The following is a 10990-nucleotide window of genomic DNA, read 5'->3' as shown; positions in this document are numbered from 1 at the left end:
ATAAATGTATATAGATGCAATATACACACATATAAATGTATTAATAAGAACAAAATATGAAGGAAATATTCATGATAAGTACAGTTCTTGTTTCTGTAACTGGTCATGTGGTTGTAGCTGGTATTTGTAACTTTCTTTCACTAACCATTTTGTATTCCCTTTGCCTTCAGCAAGCACCTCAGCTTGTCATGGTTCTTTTCCTGGTTGGGTGACCCAAACCTTCATTCCTGAAGGGTCTGTGCAATTAATAGTCCTGCCTGTATTGCGATGCTGTAGTTTTCCACGGGCATGGTACTGCTAAGAAATGTCCTAAGGGATCTCCTGTATTCCATACATACTCTTTCTTATCTCCATTGTGGAGCAGGACTTCAGTTTCCCCTTGGTTGTCAGGATCAACCACTCTAGCTAGCACAGTAACTCCCTTCACTGCCTGTTGATTATTTTGAGGAGCTCACAGTGGCCAGGTGGCAGTCTTTACTTCCAGTTCAATGGAATTATTGTTGTGTCTCCTAATAGAAATATTCCTCCCTTTGGAGCAAAGACCTCTAGGCCAGCAGAGCATAAGATCATGGCAACAGGAAGCAAAAATATTGCTTGTGGCTTATTAGGGGTAATAGTAAGTGGTGCCACTTTCACTTCTACCCTTAGACTCCTGGACCTGTGAATCCTGGCTATAGGAGAAACAGTACCACATACTGGGTGCTGATCCAAAACATACACAATCTACTAAAGAACCTTGCCCAGCCCTGAAATGTATTGTTACCTAATGAGCACTGTAATTAAATCTTCAAAAGGCCATTTCACTAGTCTATCAAACCAGCTGCTTCAGAATGGTAGGCAACATGGTAAGACCAGTGAATTCCATGAGCATGGGCCCATTGTTGTACCTCTTTTGCCATGAATTTAGTTCCTAAAATATATATATGAAGATATACAAAAATATCTTCATGCTTTTTGCCATCTGTATATCTTCTTTGATGAGGTGTCTATTCATATCTTCTGACCATTTTTAATTGGATTCTTTTTCTATTGTTGAAATGTTAAACTTTCTTAAGTATTTTGGATAAAATTCCTTTAACATATAAGTTTTGCAAATATTTTCTCCTAGTCGGTGCCTTGCTTGTGTTCTCTTAACAGCATTTTCCACAGAGCAGTCATTTTTAATTTTAATACAATTCAACTCATCATTCAGAAGCAATGCCATGTGGAATACCATGATGGTAGATAAGGCATTCTTTAAGAACACAAACGGTAGTTTTGGCTAAAGCATTTTGTGCTAGTAAGGCAAATCCATATCCAGAGTATGTGTCTACTCCAGTAAGAACAAAATGCTGCCCTCTCCATGATGGAAGCTGTCCAGTATAATCAAACTGCCACCAGATAGCTGACTGATCACCTCAGGCACTGGTGCCATACTAGGCATCAGCATTGGTCTCTGCTGCTGGCAGATTGGGCACTCAGCAGTGGTCATAACCAGGTCAGCCTTAGTGACTGGAAATCCATGTTGCAGAGCCCATGTATAACTTCTATCCTTGCCACTATTGCCGCTTTGTATGTGAGCCCACTAGGCAATCACAGGGGTAGCTGGGGAAAGAGGTTGACTGGTATTCATAGAACAGGTCATCACATTCTCTTGATTAATAAAATTCTCTTATGCTGAGGTCACTCTTCAGTGAACATTTCACATGACAAAAATATCTTCATGCTTTTTGCCATCTGTATATCTTCTTTGATGAGGTGTCTATTCATATCTTCTGACCATTTTTAATTGGATTCTTTTCCAATTGTTGAAATGTTAAACTTTCTTATGTATTTTGGATAAAATTCCTTTAACATATAAGTATTGCGAATATTTTCTCCTAGTCAGTGCCTTGCTTGTGTTCTCTTAACAGCCTTTTCCACAGAGCAGTTATTTTTAATTTTAATACAATTCAACTCATCAATTTTTTCTCTCATGGATCATGCTATTGGTGTTATATCTAAAAACGCACTGTAAAACCCAAGGTCACATAGATTTTTCTCCCACAAGGTTATAATTTTGTTTTTCACATTTAATTCTATATCCATTTTGACTTAATTTTTGCATATGAACTTTCCACTGTTCCAGCATTTGTTGAAAAGTTATCCTTTCTCTTTTGGATTGCCTTTTTTCCTTTGTCAAAGACCAGTTAACTATGTTTGTGTGGGTCTATGTATGGGCTTTCTATTCTGTTTTATCTATCTATGTGTTCACCAATACCATACTGCCTTTTCCACTGTACTTCATAGTAATTCTTCAAGTTGGGTAGTGTAATGCCTCAAATTTTTTCTTCTTCTTCAGTATTTTGTTGGGTATTCTGGATCTTGTGCTTTTCCATGTAAATGTTATAATCAGTTTTTCCATATCTATGAAATAGCTTGCTGAGATTTTTATAGTTATTGTGTTGAATTTATAGATCAAGTTTGCAATAATTAACATCTTAAAAATATTTGAGTCTTTTAGTTCATAAACATGGAATATCTTCCCATGTATATAGCTCTTCATTGACTTCTTGCATCAGAGTTTTGTAGTTTTCTTTGTATATATCCTGTACTTATTTTGCTAGATTTATTCCTAATATTTCACTTTTGGGGGCTATCATAAATGGTAATTTTTAAAATTTCAAATTCTAATTTTTCTTGCCAGTATATAAGGAAGTAACTGAATTTTGTATATTAACTTTGTATCCTATGAACTTGCCCTACTCACTTATCAGTTCTAAAAATTTTTTTTTGTTTTTTGAGAAGTGTCTGGGATATTTTACATAGACAATCATGCCATCTCTAAATAAAGAGAGTCATATATTTTTTTCTTCCCAATCTGTATATTTTTTATATTCTCTTCTAGTCTAACTACACTAAGTAGGACTTCCAGGACAATGTTGAATAGGAGTAGTCAGAGGGGACATCCTTGACTTGTTTCCAATCTTAGAGGAAAGCACCCAGTTTCTCTCCATTAAGTGTGATGTTAACTATAGATATTTTACATATGTTCTTTATCAAGTTGAGAAAATTACCTTCATTCCTAGTTTTCTATGTTATTGGATTTTGTCAATTTTTTTTTTCTGAATCAATTGTTGATTGATTTTTCTTCTTTAGTTGGTTAATGTGGTAGATTACATTGATTGATTTTCAAATGTTGAACAAGACTTGAATACCTGGAATGAATCCCATTTTCTGGTGGTATATAATTATTTTTAGGCATCATTGGAATTATTTCCTAATATTTTCTTGCAGGTTTTTACATCTATTTTTGTGAGAAATATTGGCCTTTAGTTAGTCTTTCTTACAATGTCTTTATCTGTGTTTAGTATTAGAGTAATGCTGATCTCATAGAAAGTGTTCATAGAAAGTTAGAAAGTGTTCCTCTCATGTCTATTTTCTAGAAGAGAGTGTTGAAAACTAGTATAATTTCTTTCCTAAAGTTTTGGCAAAATTCACCCCTGAATTATTCTGGGCCTAGCACTTCCTTTTTGGGAGGTTATTATTCAGTTTCTTTAACAGATATGAGCCTATTGAGACTAAATATATCTCATGGGATGCATTTTTGTAATTTGTGTCCTTTAAGAAGTGACTCATTTTCTCTAAGTTATCAAAAAGTAATTCATAGTATGTCTTTTTTAACCTTTCTTTTTGCGTAAGATCAGTAGTAAAGACCCCTGTATTATTTCTGATATTGGTAATGTGTGTTTTCTTTCCTTTTTAGTTTGTTATCCTGGTAGAGGTTTCTCAATTTTATTAATCTTTTTTAAAAACTAGTTTGGGTTTTATTGATTTTCTATATAGTTTTATTTTTGTTTTCAAATTCTTTCTTTCTGTCTTAATTTTCATGATTTATTTTCTTGTGCTTTTTTAGCCTTAAATTTCTCTCCTTTCTATAGTGTCCTAAGATAGGAGTTTAGACTGTTTAGATTATTGCTTTAAGATTTTTTTTTAACGTATGCATTTAATGCTATAAAGTTTCTGTCTTTCAGTGCTTTCATTGCATCTGATAAATTGTGATAAATTGTATTCTCATTTTCATTCAATTCAGTATGTATTTTAATTTCTCTTGAGATTTCTTCTTTGACCCATGTATTTTGGATTTGTGTGGTTTAAACTCCAAATTTGGGGGTATTTTTCAGTTATCTTTCTGTTAATTTTTTTCTAGTTTAATTTCATGTCTTAAGAATATGCTTTGTATAATTTCTATTCTTTTAAATTTGTTATGATGTGATTTATGGCTCAGAATGTAGTATATCTTTGTGAATGTAACACGTGAGCTTAAAAAGAATGTGTATTTTATAAGCATCAATTAGAACAAGTTGGTCGATGGTGCCATTTAGGACAGCCATGTTCTTACTGATTTTCTGCTTGCATTATCTATCAATTACTGAAAGAGTATTGTTGAATTCTCACACTGTAATAATGGATTTGTCTATTTCTACTTGCAGTTCTATGAGCTTTTGCTTCATGTATTTTGATGTTCTGTCCTTAGGTACATCCATGTTAATGATTGTTATATTCTCATGGAAAATTGACCACTTTATCATTCTGAAATGCCCCTTTTCATCCCTGATAATATTCCTTGTTTGAAATATGCATTGTCTGAAATTAATATAGCTACTCCAACTTTCCTTTGATTAGTATTGGCATAGTATATCTTTCACTGTCTCTTTACTTTTAGCTTGTGTGAATGTTTATAGAACACAGATAGTTGGGTCTTGTTTCTTTTTTTTTTTTTAAATCCCCTCAGACAATTTCTATCTCTTATGTGATGTAGACTCTTCACATATAAATGTATTATTGATATAGTTGGATTAATGTCTACTATGTTTGTAACTGTTTTCTACTTGTTGCACTTCCTCTTTTTTTCTTTCCTCCTTTTTTCTGCCTTCTCTAGTTTTAACCAAATATTTTCTGTGATTCATTTCCTTTCCTCTTTGGCATATCAATTATACTTTTTGAATAAATATTGTAGTGGTTGCCCTACAGTTTTCAGGATGCACTTTCAATTAATCTAAGTCAACCTTCAAATAACACTATACCACTTCAAGAGAAGTGAAGGTAACTTATAACAGAGTATCCCCAACCTCTATCTCACATCCTTATGCCACTGCTACCATTCATTTAATTTATCCATATGCTAAAATCACTCAACCCAGTGCTGATATTATTTCTTGTAAAAAAAAAAAACAAAACTATCTTTTAGATCAATTAACAATAAAAATAAAGCATTTTATTTTACCTTCCTTTTTTTTGCAGAGCAGATCTGAGGGTGTTGAATTTTTTCAGGTTTTTTTGTCTGAGAAAGTCTTTATTTCTTTTGCCAGTTTGAAATATAACTTCCCTGAGTATAGTATTCTAGTTTTTTTCCTCTTTCTCTCACCGCTTTAAATACTTTAGTACACTCAATTATTGCTTACACAGTTTCTGATAGGAAGTCACTCTAATTCTTTTCCTTGCTTCTCAATACATAAATGTTTTCCCTCCTCTGGTTTTTTTCAAGGCCTTCTCTTTGTCTTTGATATTCCACAATTTGAATGTGATATGCCTAGGTGTATATGTATGTGTGTGTGTGTGTGTGTGTGTGTATTCATTTTGTTTGGAGGTTTTTGAATTTCCTAGATCTGTGGTTTTGTGTCTGTTAGTCAATCACTACTTCAAATATTTCTTCTGTTCCTTCCCCTTTTTGTTCTACTTCTGGTATTCCCATTATGCTTATGTTATACCTTTTTCAGTTGTCCCACATTCTTGAATATTCTGTTCCCATCCATTCTTGTTTTTCTTAGCACTTCAGTTTGGGAAGTTTTTACTGAAATATTTTCAAGTTCACTGATTCTTTCCTGGGATAAGTTCCATCTACTAATAAATCTATCAAAGGCATTTTTCATTTCTATTACAGTGTTTTTGACTTCTAACATTGCTTTTTGATCCTTTCTTTGAGTTTCCATCTCTCACATTATTCATCGGTTCTTGCGTGTTGTCTACTTTTTCTTTTAGAGCTATTAAAATATTAATCACAGTTATTTTACCTTTCCTTTTGGGTAATTCCAACATCTGTGTCATACCTGAGTGTGATTCTGCTGTTGCCTTTTCTCTTCGGATCTGTTTTTTTTCTTTTCTTTTCATTATGCCTCATCATTTTTTTTGGAAACTGATCATGATATAATAAAGGAACATAGGTAACAGGCCTTTGTGTGAGGTTATATGTTAATCTAGCTAGTGTTAACTTAGCTGTATCTAATGTTTATTGTAGCTGTAGGTGCCAGAGGCTTCAAGTTCCTCTTGTGACTTTGTTTTGTCTCCTCTGTTGAATTTATGTTTCTCTAAATACTCTTTGTAGGAGTAAGAAATCCATTGTTATTTTACTAGATCCCTGTTAGTGTGGTGGTAAAGTTTGGGGAAAGGGAAGCATACTATAATTCTAGAGTGTTCTAAAAACACTCTTACGATTGAATCTCAGTTTTTCAGTGGGCCTGTGTCACTAGGCTGTGACTATGACAAATGTTTCTTAGCTTATTGCCTAGCCCCAACTTAGGGGAGACAGGTAGGATAGACCTATCTAGACTGAAGAAATGCCCTTCCTGAACATGGGAAATAGCTCTGGTAAAACTTTTTCTCTTTGTTATGAAGACACCTTATGGTTATTTCACAATATATACTTCACCCCCAAACCGTCAGCGCTGCCAGAGCCAGGAGGTTATCTGTCTTGGTTCTCAATCTTGTGACCCTTATAGGATCATTGGAATAAAGTTCATGAAAGTATGAGGGCCCACAAAGACTGCAGCTCCAGGAGTTCCTCTCTTTCACTCTTGCCTACACTCAGCCTTTAGCAATTCATCAAAATTACCACTAAAGTGTTGCTGCCAGCTTATGGTTCCATCATCTTCTTCTCCAAATAAGCAATTTTTGGCTATAATCTCTGGACTCACCTGTCTCTCCATATTTCCCAGTGGTGGTTTGCCCTGTAACCTCAATTCTCAGATGAGTTCAGGAAAAGGTATTGGTTTTTAATTTGTTCAGCTTTTTCTTATTACAAGTATAGCTATGATCATTCCTAGCTCTTTACATGGCATAGTCATATTCAATTGACTTTGAACTTTTCTCATCTGCTAAAGGTTACTATAACATACAATTTACAATATTACTGTGAGGGAAAGTTTTAATTGGTAATATTTATCAATCACTTACTATGTGACAACCAAGTATGGCTCTAAGCACTTGACACAAATTAATTCATTTAGTTTTCACAACAGTCTATAGGACAGTGACTACTTGTATTATCTCTGTGTTACAGATATAAAAGTTGTGACCAGAAAGTTTAAATAGCATCAAGTATTGTAAGAACATAAGTGATGTGCAATTGAGATTTAAACCTAGAAAGCCATGTGAAATTAGTGTGCTATAGAAGTATATACTAGCTATTTGTAATGTTTAATTTTACATTTAATTTTGTGAAGTGCCAAGACATTTGAAAAAACATTCTCTGTATCCTAAAGGTATTTCTGGATGAGATTAATATTTTGAATCTGTACAGTGAGTAAAGCAGACTGACCTCCTGAATACATATGGGCCTCATCTAATCAGTTGAAGACATGAAAAGGACAAAAAGCTGAGTAAAACAGAACTCTTCCTGCCTGACTGCTTTGAGCTGTTATCGGTTTTTCTAGCTTTTGGACTCGATCTGAAACATGGGTTCCCCTTAGCAAGGTTATCAGCTTATAGACTAGAACTTACATCAATTCCTTATAATGGATTTCTCTGCCCTTGTAACTCTCTGTCTCTGTGTCTCTGCTTCTCTCTCTCGCCCTCTCTCTCTTTCTCTCTCTCTCTCATATATACACAAACATACATACACATCTATCTCCTATTGTATTTTTTTTCTTTACTACAAACGTTTACTATGTTAATATGTGTTGTGAATGATCATAAGATACATTTAACATACAGCATTTTCCATACTTAGTTTTCCCCATGGCTCTTCCTTGGGAAGCATCTCCTGGAAGTATAGTTGCTCACAACACACTTTGGAAAAGCGAAATTAATCTCACTGTCAGGGCTGGTGTTTCAGTTGATTGTTTTTACCCAAATGAAGGCTGTACATTTTCCCCTGATGAGGTTATTTAGGTAGACTTTAGCATCCTGTCATAATGAGTATTTTTATGTATATATATATGTCACTCGCAACCTCCCAATTCATCCCACCACCACCACCTCCCACCCACTTTCCCCTTGGTGTCCATACGTTTGTTCTCTACATCTGTGTCTCAATTTCTGCCTTGCAAACCAGTTCATCTGTACCATTTTTCTAGATTCCACATATATGCATTAATATACTATATTTGTTTTTCTCTTTCTGACTGACTTCACTCTGTATGACACAATTTAGGTCTATCCACGTCTCTATAAATTACCCAATTTCATTCCTTTTTATGGCTGAGTAATATTCCTTTGTATATATGTACCACATCTTCTTTATTCATTTGTCTGTCAAGGCGTATTTAGGTTGCTTCCATGACCAGGCTATTGTAAATAGTGCTGCAGTGAACATTGGGGTGCATGGGTCTTTTTGAATTATGGTTTTCTCTGGGTATATGCCCAGTAGTGGGATTGCTGGGTCTTATGGTAATTCTATTTTTAGTTTTTTAAGGAACCTCCATACTGTTCTCCATAGTGGCTGTATCAATTTTCATTCCCACCAACAGTGCAAGAGGGTTCCCTTTTCTCCACACCCTTTCCAGCATTTGTTGTTTGTAGATTTTCTAATGATGCCCATTCTAATTGGTGTGATGTGATACCTCATTGTAGTTTTGATTTGTATTTCTCTAATAATTAGTGATGTTGAGCAGCTTTTCATGTGCCTCTTGGCCATCTGTATGTCTTCTTTGGAGAGACGTCTATTTAGGTGTTCTGCCAACTTTTTGATTGGGTTGTTTGGTTTTTTAATATTGAGCTACAAAAGATGTTTAAATATTTTGCAAATTAATCCTTTGTCCATTGATTTGTTTGCAAATATTTTCTCCCTTTCTGAGGGTTGTCTTTTCATCTTGTTTATAGTTTCCTTTGCTGTGCAAAAGTTTTTAAGTTTAATTAGGTCTCATTTGTTTATTTTGTTTTTATTTCCATTACTCTAGGAGGTGTATAAAAAAAGATCTTGCTGTGATTTATGTCAAAGAGTGTTCTATGTTTTCCTCTAAGAGTTTTATAGTGTCTGGTCTTACATTTAGATCTTTAATCCATTGAGTTTATTTTTGTGTATGGTGTTATGGAGTGTCCTAATTTCATTCTTCTACATGTAGCTGGCTAGTTTTCCCAGAACCACTTATTGAAGAGACTGTCTTTTCTCCATTGTATATATTGCCTCCTTTGTCATAGATTACTTGACTATAGGAGCGTCGGTTTATCTCTTGGCTTTCTATCCTGTTCCATTGATCTATATTTCTGTTTTTGTGCCAGTACCATATTGTTTTGATTACTGTAGCTATAGTCTGAAGTCAGGGAGTCTGAATCCACCAGCTCTGCCTTGAATTTATAGCATCAGCAGAACAGAAAATGTGATGTATTTTATGCATGTCAATAAAGGAATGACCTGTTGTTATTCTACAGAGAATGGAAATTAGAAGTCAAACACCCTTTGTATCCCAAAAAGGGTCACAAACACTGTAATTTTCATTTAAATTGTTAGGAGGCTTGGAGCTATTAGTTAATCTATCTTCCAATACACTGTTTAATATAGCACTGAGTAAATCATGCAAGTTGTCAATGGATGAGTGAGCAACTAACAGTTCTGCTGGCAATTGACTTATTTGTCTTCAATAAAGTTGCATAAACCAAAAAATATATATATATATATTTATATATATATGTATATATATACATATATACATATATATTTATATATATTTATATATATATGTATATATACATATATATATACATATATATATATGTATATATATATGTATATATATATATAGTTTTGGCTATTCAGGGTCTTTTCTGTTCCCATACAAATTTGGATATTTTTGGTTCTAGTTCTGTAAAAAATGCCATTGGTAATTTGATAGGGATTGCATTGAATCTGTAGATTGCTTTGGGTAGTATGGTCATTTTCACTATATTGATTCTTCCAATCCAAGAACATGGTATATCTCTCCATCTGCTTCTGTCATCTTTGATTTGTTTCATCAGTATCTTATAGTTTTCACAGTACAGGTCTTTTACCTACTTAGGTAGGTTTATTCCTAGGTATTTTATTTTAGTTTTTACAATGGGGAATGGGATCGTTACCTTAATTTCTCTTTCTGATCTTCCGTTGTTAGTGTATAGGAATGCAAGAAATTTCTGTGCATTACTTTTGTATCCTGCAACTTTACCAAATTCATTGATTAGCTCTAGTAGTTTTCTGGTGGCATCTTTAGGATTCCCTATGTATAGTATCATGTCATCTGCAAACAGTGACAGTTTTACTTCTTCTTTTCCAATTTGTATTCCTTTTATTTCTTTTTCTTCTCTGATTGCCGTGGCTAGGATTTCCAAAACTATGTTGAATAACAGTGGTGAGAGTAGACATCCTTGTCTTGTTCGTGATCTTAGAGGAAACGTCTTCAGTTTTTCACCATTGAGAATAATGTTTGCTGTGGGTTTGTCATATATGGCCTTTATTATGTTGAGGTAGGTTCCCTCTATGCCCACTTTCTGGAGAGTTTTTTTCATGAGTTGGTGTTGAATTTTGTCAAAAGCTTTTTCTGCATCTATTGAGATGAGCATATGATTTTTATTCTTTAATTTATTAATATGGTATATCACATTGATTGATTTGCATATATTGAAGAATCCCTGCATCCCTGGGATAAATCCCACTTGATCATGCAGTATGATCCTTTTAATGTGCTGTTGGATTCTGTTTGCTAGTATTTTGTTGAGGATTTCTGCATCTATATTCATCAGTGATATTGGTCTATAATTTTCTTTTTTTGGTAGTATCTTT

At 34.0% G+C, this 10990-nt stretch overlaps 1 long non-coding RNA gene across 1 annotated transcript; it reads right to left on the bottom strand.

Annotated features, from left to right (window-relative positions):
• Nucleotides 1–262: 262 nt before the first annotated feature.
• LOC309627990 lies at nt 263–9832 on the bottom strand. The gene is made up of 2 exons (XR_014244093.1): nt 1937–9832; nt 263–1180 (listed from the first exon to the last, which is right to left on the bottom strand). It is a non-coding gene; the product is annotated as an uncharacterized lncRNA (long non-coding RNA).
• Nucleotides 9833–10990: the final 1158 nt, after the last annotated feature.

Source organism: Balaenoptera borealis (assembly GCF_965194805.1).
Source record: "Balaenoptera borealis genome assembly, chromosome: 4".
Taxonomy (NCBI): domain Eukaryota; kingdom Metazoa; phylum Chordata; class Mammalia; order Artiodactyla; family Balaenopteridae; genus Balaenoptera; species Balaenoptera borealis.
The sequence above is the reverse complement of the archived record's forward strand: the minus strand, read 5'-3'. Positions and strand labels throughout refer to the sequence as shown.